At 36.6% G+C, this 22,606-nt stretch overlaps 7 non-coding genes across 7 annotated transcripts; all 7 read right to left on the bottom strand.

The window, feature by feature from the left end:
- Positions 1-586: 586 nt before the first annotated feature.
- Positions 587-659, bottom strand: Trnar-acg. The gene has a single exon. It is a non-coding gene; the product is annotated as a tRNA-Arg (tRNA).
- A 10,756-nt stretch (positions 660-11,415) lies between these two features.
- Positions 11,416-11,488, bottom strand: Trnar-acg. Its single transcript has one exon. It is a non-coding gene; the product is annotated as a tRNA-Arg (tRNA).
- Positions 11,489-13,644: 2,156 nt separating this feature from the next.
- On the bottom strand, positions 13,645-13,717 carry Trnar-acg. Its single transcript has one exon. It is a non-coding gene; the product is annotated as a tRNA-Arg (tRNA).
- Positions 13,718-17,081: 3,364 nt separating this feature from the next.
- Positions 17,082-17,154, bottom strand: Trnar-acg. The gene has a single exon. It is a non-coding gene; the product is annotated as a tRNA-Arg (tRNA).
- A 2,736-nt stretch (positions 17,155-19,890) lies between these two features.
- On the bottom strand, positions 19,891-19,963 carry Trnar-acg. The gene has a single exon. It is a non-coding gene; the product is annotated as a tRNA-Arg (tRNA).
- Positions 19,964-21,402: 1,439 nt separating this feature from the next.
- On the bottom strand, positions 21,403-21,475 carry Trnam-cau. The gene has a single exon. It is a non-coding gene; the product is annotated as a tRNA-Met (tRNA).
- Positions 21,476-21,852: 377 nt separating this feature from the next.
- Positions 21,853-21,925, bottom strand: Trnar-acg. Its single transcript has one exon. It is a non-coding gene; the product is annotated as a tRNA-Arg (tRNA).
- Positions 21,926-22,606: the final 681 nt, after the last annotated feature.

Below are 22,606 nucleotides of genomic sequence, written 5' to 3'. Positions count from 1 at the left end.
TTTGAACTAAACAAGATCACGTCAAGGGGACCCCCTATTTACCACTAGATCATAAAAATTGAGTCCATGAATTTTTTCATAAATAGTTGCAATGAAAAATGTTACCCCATAAATCTTTCTAAAAATATAAATTTGATAATAATTTTTTCTTTTATAATGAATTTTTTTGATACTCTATCCACTAAGTTTCAGAAAAAACCGGGTTTTTCTTTGAGAGTTTTTTTTAAAGCGACATTTTGTCTAATAATTAAATAAAACATGTAAATTTAAAGAATTTTATATAGTACTTTATTAAAATGATTATTTTGCAAAAATTTCGAAACCCTTTCTCCCGTAGCCGATCTCTAGGAAAACCTAGAAAAAAGTTGTCTGAGGTTGAGGAAGATTCTTTTCAAAACCAAAAAATTCAAAAATGTATTGTTGCTACAGATTTATGCAGGCAAAGATTGAATAACTAATCAAAGTTTTCATTTCATACAATAGAGACGGAAACCCTACTAGAGGTAAACCTTTTACATCTCCGATGTAAATTCAAATATTGTTAAATAAATAAAAAAAAAAAACTAATACAAAAAAAATTTTTTGTCGATCCTGCCAGGAGTCGAACCTGGAATCTTCTGATCCGTAGTCAGACGCGTTATCCATTGCGCCACAGGACCATGTGCCTGAATTAAGCCGAATGAATCAGTTTAGCGCAGAATTACGTATTATGTGTGTCAGTGTTGTGTATACTACGCGTTCTATGCGTGGCTATTTATAGCACTTACTGTAGTGTGGAAAATGAAAGTAAAACCATATTTACAAGTGGTCATAATTTAATGATGATTTTTTCCATTTTGTGTTCAACCATTGTTTGGAGTTTTTGACTAAGGTAAGCTTTATTGTAATAAAAATAACGGTATTGATTAGTGTAATGACAGATCATATTTATGTGTCGAGGCATTAGCGAGTTCGTTTAAGATACGACAATCAAATCATCTAGTTTAGCTACTGGAACGTTAGAAAAAAAAGTCACAGGTGAAAAGCAACAGGTAAGAAGTAAAGTTGGTATCGTTTCTATGAGAGACAGCCACTGAAATTTAAACGGTATTATTTCTGGTTAGATCTAACCTTCAAAAGACAGGCGAATATTTTAACACTGCTTTAATCTTAGCTGCAAATACGGGAGAGTATACGAGTAGAAGTTATTTTGGGATTGATATTTGGATTGTAGTATATAGATAAGTGATTAAAACAGTAATTTGCTAGAAATTACTTTTTGAATGTTATTAGATTGGTTAGACAACGAAAATGAAGTAAAAAACTTCAACAGCGAGGATGTGGTATATGGAAAAGGGAAGAGGTGTCGTTAGATTATATATTCTACTTCGTATTTTCTATTTCCATACAAGCTGGCATTACACAAAAACTTGATTCACTCATTTATCATCTGCCGGTTCAGTTGGATTTCAGTTTTAACAGACTCTGCAGCCTCACTATCGATACCAGTGTATCATACCGTGGGGTCCGGATGCTTACAGCGTAGTCTTGCTAATGAGGGACAAGTGCACAAGAGATGCTCCATTGTTTCCCTGGTTCCCTGCTCTAGAAATTTGCTGCAGTCTTCTCGATCTGTCATCCCCATCCTGCGGGCCTGTGTCGCCACCAAACTATGACCAGTTGGTATTCCCGTAATGTTCCTCCAGTCTCTTCTATCGAGTGCCAATAGGAATTTTGTGTACTTCCGATCTACACTTCCGATCTACCGTTTGATAATATTGTTATAAATTTTGCTTTCCATTTGGGAATCACTGACAACAAACCAGCAAAGCACTGCAGCCTTTGCATTGGCGTTCAGCAATGATCACACACCCACAATAGGAACTACAAACTAGACACTGACACTTCTTTACCTCTCAGCAAAACTAGTTTCCAGAAGACAAGAATACATACATATATACATTCTTACATGACATTGACACATTTTCCATAAATAATTTACAACACCTATAATAATTCTTTTGATAAGACGACTAGGAGTAAAAAAATTCTTATTACAAATCAAAATCACTTTTTAGTCATTCATCAAATTCGCTGTAGATTTGACAGCGAACAATCAATAAATGTTTAATAGCTTTGGGAATGAGAAATTGCAAAATATGTGGATGTATTACATTACTGTTTCAACATATTCTTCTATAATTGTATATTTTATAAATTCAAAAACAAAAAAATGTTTTGTACAAATTTTAATAACTCTCCGCAATTGCTTTTCTAAATTAGCTTACATCTGAGTCTTAGCAAAAAACTTCTGACCTAATCGAAAGATCCGATAATTTACTCATATTCGAAAGATATACTATAATTGGAATGGTGTACGATTGTGCGGTTTCTTATGAGAACGAGGCAAACTACTGTGGTATTGTAAGATTCGGTAACACCTGTAGTCTGAGCCTGTTGTTTCGAGGTGAGATTAACCTCCTTAAAAACACCTCAACACCTTCAGCAGAAACTCACACTTTACTCCACTAACTTCGTTCGAATTAAGCTTGAGACCAGAGACCTAACAATTGAGTGCCACATATCTGATAACTATCGGTCTGTTAACTAACTTCGAAAAAAATATTTATGTAGGTATATATTGCATACTCTCTAGAGATTTTAGGCTCAGAACAGGCTCAACGAACGCCAAAGCGCCGAATCTCTCTTGCTACTAGCCTGAAAGGACTTAACTTAGTACTTCCTTGCCAAGTTGTTCCGAAATATACTTGTTTTTAAGCTCTTGAATTCATCTTAAGCTAACAAACTCCTCATTTGTTGGACACCCATTCATTCATATTACACTCCATAAACCGGAATTGAAGCTTAAACTAAACCTTTCAAGGTTCCGTGCGACATTCCACAGTTTTTAATGAACAAAAAAAATTAAGTAGATTTTTTATATACATTTATACATACATACATATGTTTGCATGCATTCAAATTTCGGGTTACAAAGTTAGCACGCTGCCTTAATAGCTTGTGACAGGCGTGACTGTCACTTGTCGCCTGCTCCACTTGCCGTTGGTGCAATTTAATTGAACTATCGTTTTGTTGAAATGCCACCGGCGAAGCGAATTGCACGAATATTCACAAAATGCATATTTACATACATAAATTTGTACATACATACATATATACATATTTTCACAACATTGAAACAGCGAATCCGGTGAATGCTGCCTCGAAGTTCTTTACATGTTGCCACACAGGGGCGGCGCTAACATTGAATGCTGTCAGTTGCTGCAATATCAATCATGACAATTGAGCTACGATTAGTGTTTGGAAAATTTTCAAATCATAATTTTTCAAAATGTTATTGGCGGCCTAAGTTCTGAGTATAAATGTTTGCTATCGTTCACGATTTGTCAGCTTAAGTGCTTTATTAGATACGAAATTATTGACCAAACAAATTTCAAATTGCAATGTGCAAAGTGATTTGTAATGCTAAGAACATGCATTTTTTTAACCCTCTTGCGGTCACATGTACTTAACGGACCTTCCGCTTCTTTCATTTTTCTTTCGCTATCGGGATTTACCTAAATATGTTGTTTGGATACGAATGAAAAGAGTTGTTGAATTCCACTAAGACTATATTTTTAATATTACCGATCGCAGCATCTGATTACTTTTTAAATATAATTTTATTTACTTCTACATATTATACTTACAATTTTGAGTAAAGATAAGAAACTTTCGATAAGTGATAAATAGAAAATAATTGAGGTTTTGCACTGCGACCTATAGCCCTCTCCTATATCACATATGGTCACAAAGGTCCAGCACTCTGAATAATATCAGGAGCTTGCTGGGCGCGATGAAGGTAGATCAATCCAAGGCCCTTGAGCTTGCTTCTACAAATTGCTGCGAAATCTAGAATCAGGTGTTATGGAGTATCTTGTTTCATGTCGCAAAACCAGCAGTTTGCGAAAGAGACTAACTATGTCCATGTTGAAATAAGTGTTTCTTGAGCCTGCATTGCCCAGAATAAAGCGAAACAAGGAGACGAAAGTTGTCTCGGGGGTGGTTGCTCATATCTCCTAACCTTGATTCGAAGTGATACTTAACATATCATGTATTTTTGAAAATTTTTGCTAGATTTGCTTAATTTTTAGTGCCGAACTCAATCGATCCGGAACTCTCAATACGATTACTTTTTCTGTATTCTTGCTTTAGTCATAAAAACGAGTTTAGCTGAATTTAATTAGTAGATATAAAGCAAAAAAGGTATAACATACAGTGTTTTTCCGGAAAGTAATAGAACTGAGTCGATTTAAACAAAAATGTATTGAACCAATCGTTCAAATTCTTTAAAAACTTTTAAAATATGCTCCTTCTGCGTCTATGCAACGCTGCCAGCGCGATTTCCAAGCACTGAAGGTGTCACGGCAGACATTTTCCGGAATACTCTTGAGAGCCGAGTTGCATGCTGCTTGGATCCCCTCTGTCGTCTTAAAATGCTCGCCTTTCAACGACTTTTTCAGGCAAGGAAACAAAAGCGGACAGGGGGAAATCTGGGCTATAGGGCTGCTGCGGAAGCGTTGGCATGCCGGCCTTGGTTAGGTGGCTGTTCACAAGAAAGGCGGTATGAGCTGGGGCGTTGTCTTGGTGCAATTTCCAATCGGCTGCGATGTCTTGTCGGACCTGATCGACGCTTGATTTGAGTCTCTTGAGGACTTCCACGAAAAACTTGGCGTTGACGGTTTGTCCAGGAGGAACAAATTCATGGTGGACGATGCCTTTGATGTCAAAAAAACATCGTTTTCACTTTGGATTTGCTCATTCTTTCGGTCTTCATCAGCGACCTCTTTTCGGCCATCCAAAAAGGCCTGGTGCCACCGAAACACACCACTTCTTGCTCAAGCAACATCTGAGTAAGCCTGCTTGATCATATCAGACGTCTCTGTCGCAGTTTTACCGAGCTTCACTCAGAATTTAATCGCATATCTCTGATTTAATGAACGCTGCATTTTTGGCTTGCACCACTCACAGAAACACGTTGCGCGAAAATGCTTGCCATGCCGCTCGTTCGTTAGCTAGGAACGCCCTCTACCGAATCTAGTTAGTCCTATTACTTTCCAGACAAACTCTGTATATGCACTGCAAGCCTGCTTAAAATAAACAAATAAGAATACAGGAATCAAAATTCAATATTGGAATTGAGACTATTCCAATGCCTTTAAAATTCTTACATATGGAATACTAATTGAATTTCTAATCAAACGATTCACTCTAAGCTGATCTGCGCCTGTGTAACTTCGGCGCGCTCTTATTGTGCGTAAATTGAAATACGTTTAATTTTGTTTGTATGTATATGAATATTACACTATACACCCCCGTACCCCCCACACATAGCCTGCTTGCTTATTTTTATTTTTGCTGGCATAACATTCAAATACTTGAACCACTTAAGTTAAACTCCCTAAGGCGATAATTGTCATTCAACAACGCCTCAAATAACAACAAGCAAAAAAAAGAGCAAAAAGTAGCAATAATTTATGCAATCAATTGTAGTGCGAAGCGCCAATATTTTTTCTATATTAGTTATAAATTTCTTCTTCTTCTTCTTCTGCCTATTTATTTATGTTTTTGATCTTTTTGCTCCACTTGGCTCGTGAGCATGTTGCTGACATTTGCCGATCACAGACAAGATAGTCATGTTAATTTAACCGTTTGCAATTTGTTGTTACTCTAATCGCATGCGCATTGCAATTGCCCATTAGCCACATACTCTATATAAGTATGTACATACATACATAAATGGTGCATGTATGCTTAGATGCATGGCTCGATTTGCAAATTGACCCAGCTGTGAAATTCAGTAGTTCCAACCATCTAGCTCCTTATAATCTACTTTATTTTGAGAGGTTCTTTGCTCCATTCGTACATTACAATGCTGGCACAGCTGTCATAAGAACCCCAAAGAAATTTCAAAATCTAATCAAGCGGTGGTAGAGAACTTGGCTACCCACCTTTAGTGCGCTTCTAACACAAACTGTCCACTTTCATAAACCATCTGAACAAAACTTATCCGAACTGACGTCATTATCATGAATTTTAATACAAATAAGCAAATACAAGCATGCTAAGGCTTAATCCAATTTTTGAAACACTTATTTTGAGTCTCGGGTGGGATGTCCTTCAGTTCTTTCAGTGAGTTTTAGTTTTTCGGTTTTGGCACAATTTTGGAGCGTCACGTCCATAGACCCACGTGTCGTCAACAGTAATGATGTGTTTGATGAATTTAGAGTTCCCAGTTACGTTGTCAAACAACTCTTTTGCGACCTCTACTCGTCGTTGTTTTAGAAAAAAGATTTAAGTGGCTTGGTACGACTCTAGCTTTGATGCGCTTAATATCTAAAACTTTAACCAAAAGTTCTCTAGTTGAGGCCATAATGAATGCAGAATGGAGCCGTGTGTAGAAATTTACGCAAGTGAGGAAAGTTCTTTGAGCGCAATTCACTCAAGAAGCTCACGATTTAGACCAAGTATCCTTTGCATAGCCAAAAAACTTCCGTTTAAAGGCGAGCTAAAGTGAGAAGGCGAATCACCCCTCCCTTGGGTTTTGAGCAGAGTTTGAAACCCGCCACATAAAAAACACCCCCAATGAAGAAGACACAACAGCCTCAGATGAGAGATTCCCATTTGATAACGACCACTGCATACATATTAAGGATTACAATTTGAAGACGTGAACCTGGAAGGTCCGGTCCCTTAATTGGGAAGATGTCCTCGCAAAAGTAAAGGCTCGCATCAGCGCCGTCCAAGAAGTGCGATGGACGGGCCAAGGACTGAGACGAGAGAGTCCGGTGTGTTTTACGTGAGTACTTGCCGGCGACGGCCTAATCTCACAGTGCTTTCTATTTCTAGAAGCACGTAGATCAATACAATGCGTTGATCAGCGCCAAAGCATAAAATCATTCAGCACTTATACCTTGGTTCCAATTGTTTCAGGTGGATAGGGATAGGTTCGTTGGGTGCGAGGCCTACCCAAAACTTTGCCGTACTCTGGGTCCGGCACACGGCCGCAATGCGACTCCATATTGGACAAAATGCCCTGCCTGAATTTAAGTTCAAGCCACAGCCACCATGATTCTCGACAAAGGGCCAAACCCAATCAGCAGATTGGAGTAAACTCCAAGGGCTAACTGCTCCCCGTGGTACCAGCTTTAAGTCTCTGGTGAGACCTTGTAGCTTTTGCTACTACCAGTTGACCCCCAAAAACTCAATGACTGGTGACATTTGTCGCTTGTTCAACCAATGCCTTATATTATGAAATAATATGAAGCTTAAAATATGATTTCTAACTGAATATTATAGCACTATTTCTGACATAGACTATGCTGACATTTCAAGGCAAGCCCGGAATGACAGACATATTGCATATGGATTTTAGTCGCCTCTTACGATAGCCATGCCTTACCACGGGTATATTCTTCCCCCTGCAAGCAGGGGGCCCCTACCCGCAGGGGAAAAGGACTAAGACGAATAGGTACTTGTCGCACTTACTACAGTGGCCATAGAAAGGAGAGCAAATTCGGTGTGGGATTCGTGGTGGGAGAGAGACTTCGTCGTCGAAACCTGGCATTCATCCATGAAATGAGCAGCTTCTTGTGGAAAAAATTTCAGACCGGTATCTCAAAAACTAAGAGACTAACGGACGGACCGACAGACTAAATCGACTCAGTCCGTCAAGATCTTTTAAAAATGTATATATTTTAAAGCGTCTCCGACGTTTCCTTCTGATTCGTGCAAACTAAATACACCCTCTTCAGTGTATAAGAATCTGGCTAGGCAGTACATAGCGATATACAAACTACCTGGTGTAACTTTAGTTGGCTTACAACTAGTTATTTATTACTGTTTAACGCAATAAATACTGCTGACTCTGAATAAATATTTGTACATATACCTGTATATGCCTATGTTCCACAGCACGCATAGAGGGCGCTTACTGTTGTTGTCATTGAATGCCTCCGGTCTTGGAGTTGCAACCACAAATCGTGCTTTCGGTGTGAGAATTGTTGGCGTTGCAATGTCATCTCTCCGCGTTCGGGCGGTCGCGCGGTCTTCGTCACTGTCGCCGCCAGACATCTCAACAATTAATCAACGAAAGCAATCAGACTGACGAATGCGAATTCAGGCATTTCGTTTCATTGTAATTTGGGTGGGAGTTGATTTTGAAGTGCAATTTGTGAAGTGTGACTGGAATTCATTAATTTCAATGATAACTTAATTCTTTACAAATTATTTATGTGCATTTTGTTCTCAGGTTTATTTTGCATTTGCGACTATAAATGCTGGGAGTTCCCAATATGTAACCAACTGGAAATAATCGAAAAATAATAAAGGCAATTACAGTCTGTTGGTTTTCCTTTTTTTTTTAAAGTAGTAAAATGAAACCTCGAAAATTCTACGAAAAAATGCGGCGGCTTACAGAAGGTTTCAAGACCGGAGCATACTCTTGTAGAACCCCTAAAGGTGATCTAGTCACTGATGCCCAGAGCATAGTTAAATTATGGAGGGAACACTTCTCCAGCCTGCTGAATGGCAGTGAAGGCACAACACCAGGAGAAGGAGAACCCGATTCACCAATCGATGACGATGGAGCAGACGTTCCATTGCCCGACCATGAAGAAGTTCGAATAGCAATTGCCCGCCTCAAGAACAACAAAGCGGCAGGGGCCGACGGACTACCGGCCGAGCTATTTAAACACGGCGGCGAAGAACTAATAGGGAGCATGCATCAGCTTCTTTGTAAAATATGGTCGGACGAGAGCATGCCCAACGATTGGAATTTAAGTGTGCTATGCCCAATCCATAAAAAAGGAGACCCCACAATCTGCGCCAACTACCGTGGGATTAGCCTCCTCAACATCGCATATAAGGTTCTATCGAGCGTATTGTGTGAAAGATTAAAGCCCACCGTCAACAAACTGATTGGACCTTATCAGTGTGGCTTCAGACCTGGAAAATCAACAACTGACCAGATGTTCATCAAACGCCAAATCTTTTGGAAAAAAACCGTGAGAAGAGGATCGACACATACCACCTCTTTGTCGATTTCAAAGCAGCTTTTGACTTCACGAAAATAAGCTGCCTTTGTGTCGATATGACTGAATTTGGTATCCCCGCAAAACTAATACGGCTGACGTTGAGTAACACCAAAAGCTCCGTCAGGATCGGGAAGGACCTCTCCGAGCCGTTCGATACCAAACGAGGTTTCAGACAAGGCGATTCCCTATCGTGCGACTTTTTCAACCTGCTTTTGGAGAAAATAGTTCGAGCCGCAGAACTAAATAGAGAAGGTACCATCTTCTATAAGAGTGTACAGCTGTTGGCGTATGCCGATGATATTGATATCATCGGCCTCAACACCCGCGCCGTTAGTTCTGCTTTCTCCAGGCTGGACAAGGAAGCACAGAAAATGGGTCTGGCAGTGAACGAGGGCAAGACGAAATATCTCCTGTCATCAAACAAACAGTCGTCGCACTCGCGACTTGGCTCTCACGTCACTGTTGACAGTCATAACTTTGAAGTTGTAGATAATTTCGTATATTTAGGAACCAGCATTAACACCACCAATAATGTCAGCCTGGAAATCCAACGCAGGATTGCTCTTGCCAACAGGTGCTACTTCGGACTGAGTAGGCAATTGAAAAGTAACGTCCTCTCTCGACGAACAAAAGCTAAACTCTATAAGTCGCTCATAATTCCCGTCCTGCTATATGGTGCAGAGGCTTGGGCGATGACAGCAACCGATGAGTCGACGTTACGAGTTTTCGAGAGAAAAATTCTGCGAAAGATTTATGGTCCTTTGCGCATTGGCCACGGCGAATATCGCATCCGATGGAACGATGAGCTGTACGAGATATATGACGACATTGACATAGTTCAGCGAATTAAAAGACAGCGGCTACGCTGGCTAGGTCATGTTGTCCGGATGGATGAAAACACTCCAGCTCTGAAAGTATTCGACGCAGTACCCGCCGGGGGAAGCAGAGGAAGAGGAAGACCTCCACTCCGTTGGAAGGACCAAGTGGAGAAGGACCTGGCTTCGCTTGGAATATCCAATTGGCGCCACATAGCGAAAAGAAGAAACGACTGGCGCGCTGTTGTTAACTCGGCTATAATCGCGTAAGCGGTGTCTACGCCAATTAAGAAGAAGAAGAAAATGAAACCTCGGATTTTGCTGAGCAACATTAGAAATACCTTATCACACATATCTCACACATGAACTTTGTCCAAGTTCAATTCAAAATTTAGTTTACGTCGAGATGGCAAAAAGTTGTGTCGGCTAGTGTGTCTGACAGCTATGTCGATAAAATAGAGTACTAGAATCCTCCAGTCGATATGGAAGCACTCTTTCCATTCCTTAAGCAGTACAGAAAAACCGTTTGGAACAACTTAAATAAGGCTGGAACGAAGCTCTTTGTATGGGACATACATGAGTTAACGCCAAAAAACTTTATTGACTGAATTGCCATCTTGGAATCACAACAGAATCGATCCATTCTGAAACGATTGATTACCGCCGATGAAAAGTGGGTCACTTACGTCAACTTCAAGCGAAAACGGTCGTGGTCGAACCGCGGTAAGCCGTCGCAAACGATTGCCAAGCCAGCATTGACGGTCTGCTATGTGTTTGGTGTGGAAGGCCAGGGAATTTATCTAACAAGGAGCTCCCCTACGGCCAGACTCTTAATTCGAACCTAACAACAATTGAACCGCCTGACAGAAAAAATCCTTAAATGGTGGTCAACTTTGGCTAATAGGGGAGATATTGTGTTCCATAGACTAAGGGAGCTATGAAGGGAGCTCTTCATCTTATAGTCAGGATGTGTCAGCAAGTGATTACGACACGTTTTGTCTATGATGATTCGACTCAAGAGAAGAAATCGTGTGTATTTTTTGCGAATAGGCACGAGAGTTTCTATAGAATAATATGACACAGTGCGGGGTGATCAATTTTCAAATATAATATTTTATTACTTAGCAACATGTTGCATAGTTAAGTTATAACTTGGCACAATAGGCTATAGCTTGGTTGGTTGGTTGTTCGTTATTGGTGGATCAGCTAAAATACTGCAACTCAGTAAGGTATCGTGCTGCGAAACGCAAATTCGGATAATAAGGCCGTATAAGGAGATGAATGAGTGAGTTTAAAAGTCGCAAAGTTCTCGACTCTTCACCGTAAAGCTTAGCAACATTCGTATTTTAATGAAACCACGCTAAATGTGATCAATAGTATAATTGTTTTGAATTCCCGAAGCGATCTCTGTTTCGCAGATAACTCTAAATATTAGTTGACTTCTAAGAATAGTAGAAGTATCTCAATCTTTTACATACAAATGAGCTATTCTGATTTCGGAATTTTAGTAAAAAATGGAGAATATTCGATCCTGCCAGGAGTCGAACCTGGAATCTTCTGATCCGTAGTCAGACGCGTTATCCATTGCGCCACAGGACCCTGTATTTAACTTATGAAATTGTTGCATTTTTTTAAATACATACAATACAATATAAGATTTTTTTTGATTAACTAAGAAAAGCATCGAATAAAATATAAAACTCATAGTAAATGTATAATAACTTTTAAAGAGTTAAGATAGTTCAAGTATCATAGAAAATAAATATACACACATATACTATCATTATAGGCATATAAACCAGTTATCAGCATATTAAGAAGTCATCTTCAAATCTTATGCTAATTAGTTGACAGTTTTGGAGCCGAAGCATGTTATTACTATATACACTTGCGGCCAATAAAAATGCACCACCAAAAATAATTGAGATATGATTATATGAGCGATTTGTTTACAAACTTAGAATATTAGGCCCATTTTTATTTGTTTGGCTACACAGTGTAAATAGTTGTGCACAAATATATTTTTCGAAAATGATTCCTTAATTCTTAATTTTATCTTCAAAATCTATGTCGTCCCCTCAAGATAATCCCCAAGGTCCCAATACACTTGTGCCAAAGTTTTTTCCAATTCTCGAAAGAGTTGTTAAAGTCAATTTCCGGTATGAGCTTCAATGCGAGTTGTGTTTAAGTTTAAGGCCTTTAATTCATTGAAAACGGTTTCCCCGTAGCAGTCGTTTGAGTTTGATGAATGAGTTTGTCAGAAATCACACGGAGCTAATTCATGGAAATACAGTGGTTGGGGCACGACATTGGTTGAAAAACTCATTCATTTGTCAGAAACGATTATTTAAGATATGGCCAAGTATCCGCTGGGTAGCCAAAGCACATCCGTTTGAAGGTGCGCTAAAATAAGAAGACGAACCAACCATTCTAAGAATGGTGTGCTGGGTTTGGGACCCGCCACGTAAAAAACGGCCCCAATGAAAAATAAAGAACAGCCTCTGACAGTCATAGCAACCTAAAAAAATACTTCGACGAATGCGTTTTCGTGCGAAATTTAAATTAAAAAGTCTTACTTCTTTTTGCTCACAGAAGTTAGTGCTCAATAGAGTTTAAATAGGGCGAGTTTCCATGCCAATCTAAGCGGAGAATCTGTATATTGCATAGATGTTTTATACAAGATTTGTTTCCAATCAAAACTTAGCCATTTTACCCGATGTCATGGTGATGACTCAGCAATTATGAGATGATTATGTTCCGTATAAAGATAATACTCTTAAATTTTGGTTATTAAAAATTTGTTACCACTGTCGCACATTTTTGCGCATTCATTAATCCGTCAAAAGATGTAGCGTTCTCTAAACATGGTATGAAAAGCGGTATCAAATAAATTGTCTTTGAGGAAACTTAATTTTCTCTACTGCTTAATTATACTGGAACCTCTACTACCTGAACGGCGCACGTAAAGCAAATTTTATGAGCTTAGAAAATAAAATTTGCTTCCGTCAGACCACACAATCTGCTGTCAATAATTTTGATCTCAATTTTGGTACCTTTTAGTCCAAGAAAGTTGTGTAGCTTTCATTTTTTGTGTTAATAGTGGCTTTTTGTGTGTCTTCCATATAAACCCACATCTGTAAGCTGTCGGCGTATGGTCTCGACATTTAAATCCATTTGGTAAAAATTTTGCATCTCTGCCATGTGCATTTTTAAAGCGGCCGCTTAAACTTATCCGCCGCAGTATGTTGTCAGTTCTCTCAGTTGACTTACGAGGACGATCTGATCCCTTTTTATTCTCCAAAACAACACTATTCTCTTTGTTTTGCAAAATGCGAACAATAGTTGAATGGCTACAACCAATTTCTTCTTCAATTTTTCAAATATACAATCAAAATACGATTACAACTGAAAAGTGTTCCCTCCAATTTCGTAAAATATTATTAATTTCTCAGTGCCCACAAAATGTAGTAGATTTCTTTTTTATCAATTTTACAGTTATATAGCTGAAGATAGTCCACAAAATTGGTGGTGCGTTTTTGTTGACCGTAAGTGTATACATATATACTACGTAAATTGTTGTAATATTCAAATTTTAAGAATAGAATTTGTGGTTTCTTTGGAATGGCTCGCACCCTCAACAAAATGATATATGTAATTATAAAGCCTCTAGAACCTACTTTTCGAAAAAATAATGATTAAAAAATTTCCTTTTTCTTTACATAATTTACATAAAATACAAAAAACATATTTAATTGCGATCCTGCCAGGAGTCGAACCTGGAATCTTCTGATCCGTAGTCAGACGCGTTATCCATTGCGCCACAGGACCCTACATATTATATTCAACTGTACAATCGAACACTCGCTAACACATCATAGCTATTTTGAGAATTACAACAAAGTAAATTTATTAAAATTCAAATTTATTTGCGATTATTTTAAAATTTATTTATTTTGTGATTAAGCACTATTTTCTCTCAAACATTTATTATTATTTTATTAAAATCACCGTTCATCACCGCCCACCAGAGGCCGTGATGAATGATTAGACGTTTAACAAACAGTAAGTGCCAATTGTCAGTAATCATAAAATGTAATTGACGCTGCTTGGAACTGTCAAAGTCAAAGCCACTAAGCATTTGACAGCGATCATTTGTGGCAACATTTGTGCATTATGTGGCAGCTAGATGCGCTCACAGTTCGACGGTTTGAAGGTTTATCAATTAACAGTTAAATAAAAAGTTTTGCAGCTGTCGTGTTGTAAAATTGGCCCATAAAAATGCAAAATTTTTGCAGAGGCGCCGATGAGCTTCGTTAATCTTCAGACGCACACTGGGCCACAGGTTAAAAAAAGGCTTCCAATTGAGATTTTGATGTATGTACATTTTTAGAAAATATTTTAATGTAAAGTTTTCTAAGGAAATTTTTTTATTAGCTTGTTGTGCTAAAATCAATCCCAAGACAAGATTTGACTAAATTTTTCGGTGGAGAGAATATTTATATTTTTCTACACTTTTAAAATGTGAAGATTTGGTTCCATATTTCTTGATTTTTTCTGCTCGAAATATTACTTAGGCTTATGGTTCCAATTTAACAAATTTTGATGAATTGCCGGCCGAGCTTTCAAACACGGCGGCGAAGAACTGATAAGGTGTATTCATCAGCTTCTTTGCAAAATATAGTCGGAAATCTACTATCGACCAGGTTTTCACAATGAGCCAAATCTTGGAAAAGACCAGTCAAAAGAAAATCGACACAAACCACCTCTCCCTCGATTTTAAAGCCAGATAGAGATTTAAAACAAGGCGACTTCTTATCGTGCAACTTCTTCAATCTACTGCTGGAGAAAATAATTCGAGCTTCAAAGCTGAATAGAGAAGGTACAATCTTCTATAGGAGTGTACAATTGCTGGCCGATGACATCGATATCATTGGCCATAACACCCGCGTCGTTATTTCTGCTTTCTCCAGTTTGGACGAAGAAGCGAAGAAAATGGGGTTTGTATTCAAAGGGGGCAAGACGATATAGTTCTTGTCATCAAACAAATAGTCGTCACATTCGCGAATTAGCTCGCACGTCACTGTTGACAGTCAACTTTGAAGTCGTAAAAATTTCGTCAATTTTAGAACCAGCATAAAAATCAACAACAATATCAGCTTCGAAATCCAACGCAGAATAACTCTTGCAACAAGTGCTACTGCGTAGGCAATTGAGAAGTAGAGACCAAACTCTACAAGTCACTCACCATTCCGGTCCGGCTATATGGTGCGGAGGCATGTACAATGCCATCATCTGATGAGTCGGCCTTAGGAGTATTCGAGAGAGGAAGATTTATGGTCCTTTACGCAGTGGCAACGGCGAATATTGTATTCGAACGATGAACTAAAGACTAGGTCATGTCGTCCAAATGGATGAAAACTCTCCAGCTCTGAAAGTATTCGACGTAGTATGTAGAGGGACTTGTCTACACATGGAATTTCCAATTGCGCGCTGTTGGCTATAATCACGTAAGCAGTGTCTATGCCAATAAAGAAGAAGAAAACATATTGAAAGTTTAATAAAATTACAGTGTTCTGGAAATTAAATCGACGCAGAGAAAACTTAATTCGTTATAAAAAAGTTCGACTGCATTAAATCGTTTAAAATTCCAATTTTTATTGTAGCAGCTGGTCCCACATAACCACTAAGTTTCTAATTTTGCATTTATTGCATACATTTTTTTCGAATTCTTGCCCACAGTGCTGCGCCATAAACTCCAGGCGGCGTGTTTGAAGAACCTTTATGTATGGAAAATAATGTTTTGTAATAAAAATTGCTATCCAAATTCAATGAATAGATTTGTATATTAAAAATACATACAAGCATTCAGCGAGTAAAATTACTTTTTCAATAAATGTGACTTGTAAGTGAGGGGTGCACTTAAAAACCCCATTAAAATAGTATAATACAGTTATTATAAACAGTCGTAGACATTTGATTAAGCACACTTGTATTTTTGTAGATATTTTTTTTTAATTTCCATTTTTTTTTTGCAATAACACTCAGCATTAATTAAGAAATCATTTTAAAAATAGTTTTTAATTAATTCACTAATTTTTTTTTCAAAATATTTTAACTTAAAAATACTTAGGCATTTGATTAAACGAATACGACATTTGTAAGGCATAAGTCTGGCAATCTATTTTTTTTGTGGTTAATGATCAGTTGTTTAATAATTAATTATACTTCCTTTGAATGTAATAAGTTTGTAGACCGGTAAGGACAACGTGTTCTATTTCCATCCAGGCGTTGGATTCTTAAGTTCGGAAACCGTTTTAAATTGCATACAATTCGCAAATACCTTTGAAGCCAGTAAGCCCCATAAATTTTTGATGGGATTGCAATCTGGACTACATCCGAGCCAGTACAATAAATCGATTTCTTTTCCTTGAAACGCTCTTTCGCTCGCTTCGACACATATAATATGTATGTATGTATATGGCGGCATTGCCTGGATGTAAAGCGTTTTCTGTTTCTACATTGTTTTCTAAAAATGTAATTACCACATCGTCCAGAACCTCTATAAACTTCCTGGAATTCATTTTTGTAGTAATGAAACACATCGACAGCCCATCTCATTACAGAGCCCTCTCCAAAGTTGCCCCTCATTCTTTATCCATGATTTTCGCCGGTATGCTAAAGAACAGCTCAAACCATCAGTACCATCTAGATTGAATTTTTTCTCGTACGAAAATATATCGCATTCCCACTCTATGTATTACTTTATTCATGAATATTCAATACTAAAATTCTACAATAATTTTATTTATAAATTTTGCATTGTGTCGGTTCCAGATTTTCTTCAGTGTAACTGATTTTTTTATTATATAGGTTATCCGAGTTATATATACATTAGAACTTTTTCAGAACATCGAAGTCCGATCTACTCTTTGCTCAAGAACTCCTACTATGTCCTATTATGATGAATGAGAACACTTATTATTGGACAGTTTTTGTAGTATTTTAATGCGAGAATCTTGTAAGATCTCAACCATAAAATCTTAAGATCAATATTTCTGGTGTATAAACTTTCGAGAAATCTGTTTTTGGAAAACTATTAAAATTATACTATTTTTTGCCCTGTATGTTTCAGTTCTTTCTATCTTTTGTAATTATATAAAAAGAGGATGGCTGTGTTGCTACCTTCAGATAGCGATCCTGCCAGGAGTCGAACCTGGAATCTTCTGATCCGTAGTCAGACGCGTTATCCATTGCGCCACAGGACCCTATATTTAAAATTTTTAATGTATAGATCTTGATCAATAAATATATCAATACTATAGAAATTGTTTGATGGTAAAAGATAGTGCCTAAAAACTTATTTATAACTTTCATGAAAAATAATGATTTTTTATATTTATACTTTTGCAATCTGATCCTGCAGAGTATAATATTTTTGTTCACCTAACCGTTGTTTTGTATCACTCAAAAATAATAAGTCAGATATAGGGGGTTATATTGTATATACATATATACATGATCAGGAAGAGGAGAAAATTGAAATCCATGTGACTGTCTGCCTGTTCGTCCGACCGCCCGTTCGTGCATGCTGTAACTTGAGTAGGAATAAAGATATCTTAATGAAACTTGGAATGCGCGTATAGTATAAAAAAATTTCAAGTTCGTATTTGGGAGTAATCGGACCACTGCCATTCCCACAAAACGTCATTAACCAAAATCCTATAAAGTGCCAAAGCTAAGAACGAAATTTAGATATAAAACTATAATTTGGCACCGGGGATCGCAGTAGCAAAGCGCACAAATAAAAAAAAAATTTTTAGATCGTAGTCCCGCCCTCTAACAAGCTTTATGTACATATTTCCTAAACTACTAAAGCTACAACAACAAAATTTCCTGAGTACAAATCTTATAAGAATTTCTACTGACAGTGTGAAAGTAGATGAAATCGGAAGATAACCCTGCTCACTTCTCACAAAATGGTACTGTTAAAAACTATTAAAACCGCAATAAATCAATAACTAAACACGCCAGAGACATTCAATTTTATCACCGAGATGGTATGAGAGGGTTTCATAGAAGCCAGTGTGAAAATTGGACGATGGGCTTGACGCCGTCCACTTTTTGATGAAATAACATATCTGGGAATCCGCCTGACCGACAAAATTTATGGCGTTGCCTTCTTCTCACATCCCTATGTCACAGTGCAAAAATTGGCGCAATCGGACTACAACCATGCCTACCTCCCCTTTAGCACAATTTTAAATTCCTTTTGATTCTTTCACTTCCCAGTACACAAATCAAGAAGCAATTCATATTACAGAATAAAACTTAGCACGAATATTGGCTTTAGAGTAAATATGTCACTTTATGACCAAAAATTGTCCAAGTCCAACAAAAATTGTTCACTGTTGGTGCCTAATATGAGGATCCAGTATCTAAAGTTGTCTTTAAGTCGAAAATAAATAATTGAAATTCAGATAGAATAATTACCTGATAATAATATCTCTGTTTATCAAAAATTAATTGAATTGGGTCACTTTTTTCTCGGTCCCCATATACCTAATAAAAGGTTTTCGAACTTCTGGGTGACTTTATACAGCATATGTCGGCCAATATGTGAGGTAGCTCAATGACAAAGAGAGAGCGTGTTTTACTCATAACAGTGTATCTTTGTATGTGAGATACTTTATGAAACTTAGGAAAATGTTTTTATGATTTACGTTTTACACCTTACATATTTCCCTGGATTTGATTCCTGCTAGTTGAAGAGAATAAATGTTGGGTTGCATCCGAACTTAACCTTTTCTGGTTTTTATTTATACTTGCCTTAATTGTCTACTTTTTTGGAAATTTGTAAACAACTAAATATTGTAATCTATGTAAGTTCAGTAGGGGAAAATTTCTCCTATGAAACTTAATACATATTTTCTATACGAAAACGAGACGTTGTATAAATTTTTGAAATTATATAATATAAAGAATTTGAACTATTCGTCGCGGTGATCGGTTTTTGAGATGACTCGGACGCTGCACATATAAAGCTTTTCGAATTGATGAACCTATCAAGAGCACAGGGTGGTACAGGGGGAACACATGATAGTGTGAGGGATTTTAGTGCCGGGGGTTTCACAATGGGCTTCTATAGGCGTAGATCCGTTTCCAGACATGCACCCTGCGTACCAACCAACCTAAACACATAGGTTTTCATGCGACTTGAGCAGTTTTAAATTTAGAACACCCCGATGTGACAGTAATGATAAATATTATGACCGAAACTTTCGAAAACTTACTATTTAAAGACCATACTACAACTCAGTACAGTAGAGGCCCGATAATCCGGATCAATTAAAACCGGCCCCTATCCGGAATATAAGGAAATCCGGATTACCAAAGGCATATCAGAACTATGTGTTATGAAAAAATATTTATAAATTTCTGTTTGTTTATTATAACAAATAATACACATGTTCCAAAAAAACAAAAAAAAAACTTAAACCAATAAAGCATTAAAGCGAATATAGTGAATAATAAACATGTGATCCGGACTAGAGAATACGAATGTCGGTCCGGATTACAAGGGACATAATAGAAATTTTGAGTTTTTTAACCCTGTCCGGATTACAGTGGCCGTGTCCGGATTAGCGGGCCTCTACTTAAGAGCGGGTAAGAAATGGTTCTAACCTTCTTGTGGCGATATCCAGGATGGTTTGACTTTAAACGGTATATTGGGTATTAAAAATGAGTGCAATCAGTTCGTAACTCCTTTTATGTAATACCTAGAATACTCTAATTTCTAGTTAGCTACTTAGTAAAAGTTGTATCCAAATGATATAAATTAATTTAATATCCGTCGAACTGACCTCACCCACCCAAATCCTCTTGCAATTTGGTCTAGTCCAATACTAAGATTTTATAATGCAATTTCGTAGATATTTCGAAATTTGCTTAACCACACTTTTTAAATTTTTGTTAGTAATTTTGGTAAAAAGTCGCGAATATTTCGATCCTGCCAGGAGTCGAACCTGGAATCTTCTGATCCGTAGTCAGACGCGTTATCCATTGCGCCACAGGACCCTGTATTTTAAACCCATTTTCCAACGGCACAGTTATTATGGCTTAGTAATTTTGAAATTAGTTTTTATGCTTTTCTTATATTATTAAAACAAAAATTATTTTAATCTATCTGTGAAAGTATACATATATACATATTTACATATATGTATATAATAAAAAATAATAAATAAATATGTATATGTATATTTTTAATACAAAAATATTATTATTTTAAGTTAAGAAATTGTATCTCTTTCAAACCGAACACATAATCCTAAATTTCTTTATTTCTTTGTTATTTATAAATAAAATGTTTCTTTTTTTATTAAAAAACATTTGTCAGAGTTTTTTAAAAATTCTTTTCAAAGTTGGTTTCCACGCTTAATAACTTTTTGATGTGTTCTGCAATTGCTCAATAAATTTGTGTGAATATTTTCATACAAAAACAGCGACAATCATTTGCTTGACAGCTATAAATCTCAGAGATTTTTATCTTTTAGCTGCTTAATTGAGAAGGCGAATGCTCAACGAATGATGCTTATGCTCATTAAGATAGTTGGAAGCGACTAAAACTGTAAAAAGATAGATACATATAAACATATAAAGATATATAGACATACTACATACATTTATAGTTTAAAACATTGTTTCAGCATTTCGGCACTTTTGTAGAATTAAGAGCAATTCAAAAGTTTATTCAGAAAAGCGCCAGAAGCAAGTATGTAAATGTCTTTATATAAGTCAGAATACATTGTTTTTCAAATATTTTATTTTTTACAACAACACTGCAGTTAAATATTCGACATCAATTAGTTCATGTGTCGTCTATTTGTTAGCCGGTTTCTATCCAGCAAGCTCAATGACGAACTTAAATATTCAAACAGGCGCCCATAAATTTGCCTTCGAAAACTAAATTTGTCACTTATTTTTTTGTTTTTGTTTTTAATGTGCTGAGGAAAACATAAAATGTGCTTAAAAACGCAGCATTTGCAATTGAATGAAGATTTATCGCCTTAATTAACGATTTTAATGAACTCAACTTGTCAGCAAACGCTTAACAGCAGCGGTGTGCGGGGGGCACGCCGAGGTGGAGTAATCTTAATGGCGGGCATTTTACTTGCAAATCGATTTTATGTTCGCATATTAATTGGCATTTTGTAGCTTCGGTTTCAGCCACACAACGGTGCTGGCACCTGTTGACCCGCGTAGACGTGAATGATGTGACATTCCGTTAACGTGGACACACGCATAAATATGGACGCATAAAAATATGTGTAATGCGAATTCAATGCAACAACTGTTTTGACATAAATTATACAAAATTAATAGCATTTCGATAAAACGCACTCGTTAATTTGCAAACAGTTCGCAGGCTGCCGAAAAGCTTCGTTAATTTTGTGAATTGCAAGCAGTGAATATTCAATGAAAAAAGTAAAAGTAAAATTAAAAAAAAAAAATAATGCCCCGGGTGAGGCTCGAACTCACGACCTTAAGATTATGAGACTTACGCGCTGCCTACTGCGCCACCGAGGCTACATCCATTGCTTTGTCAAACTGCACATTTGTACCTGAGCCATATAATGTTCTAAGCATTCCTGTGAAATTAAATATTATTTAAAAAAGTTGCCAGAGTGCTGACACAATTATTTTGGAGAGTGGAATGACAGTAAACACTTGAATGTGTATTATTGTAGAGAAGTATGACAGCTGGAATATATTGCAATACTTGACAGAATTGTGTTTAATATTCAAAATTTCTAAATTGCATTTTTAATACAATGTAACGATTAAAAGATAATTTATACTCCATTAACAAATTATTGCATAAAAGCGTTCTGAAAGAGATTTAGTTATGTAAATCCATTTATATAAGCTTTCAAAATATTGACACTGGAAAATATGTCAATCAACGATCCTGCCAGGAGTCGAACCTGGAATCTTCTGATCCGTAGTCAGACGCGTTATCCATTGCGCCACAGGACCCTGTATTTAAATAAAGAAATTTATTGAGTTTTGAAATGATTAGAGTTTCTAAATAATTTTTCAGTTTTTCGCACAATTCTTTGAAGTTTTTGGAAAAGTTTTCCAAATTATATTTAGGAATTATTATTTTTTTATGCATAATATTTCGAAAAAAATATCACTTAATTTATGTTAAATGGTCAATTATAAGATAACAGTTTTTTATTTGTAAAATATATTTAAGTGAATGTTTGCAAAGAGGTAAATAAAATTATATTTATTTCGAATTTAAAAACTCCAAAAAGTACAAGAAGTGTTTTTTCTGTACCATATATCGTCGCCAAAAATTCAAAACAGCGTATCATTCACAAATCGAAAATCGCTGACAGATATAATAACCAATATATAAAAAATTTCTAACCAAAACACAAGTTTTGTTTCAATATTAGTGCATGATAAACAATATATAACGATTTCATAACCGCAACTCAAAGCTTATTTCAATATAAGTGCATGATAACCAATATATAACCATTTTATAACCGCAACCCAAATTTTGTTTCAATAGTGGTTTCTATTATATCGTTCTTCTTTCGCCTGTAAACTTACGAAAAGTAATTTACGTTATTTTGTATTTTAGGTGACGATATATTAAAATTTTTGCTGAAATTCAAAAAAGAAACATGTACAATGTAGCATAAG

Source organism: Bactrocera tryoni, chromosome 5, assembly GCF_016617805.1.
Source record: "Bactrocera tryoni isolate S06 chromosome 5, CSIRO_BtryS06_freeze2, whole genome shotgun sequence".
In the NCBI taxonomy this organism is placed as follows: Eukaryota; Metazoa; Arthropoda; class Insecta; order Diptera; family Tephritidae; genus Bactrocera; species Bactrocera tryoni.
The sequence above is the reverse complement of the archived record's forward strand: the minus strand, read 5'-3'. Positions and strand labels throughout refer to the sequence as shown.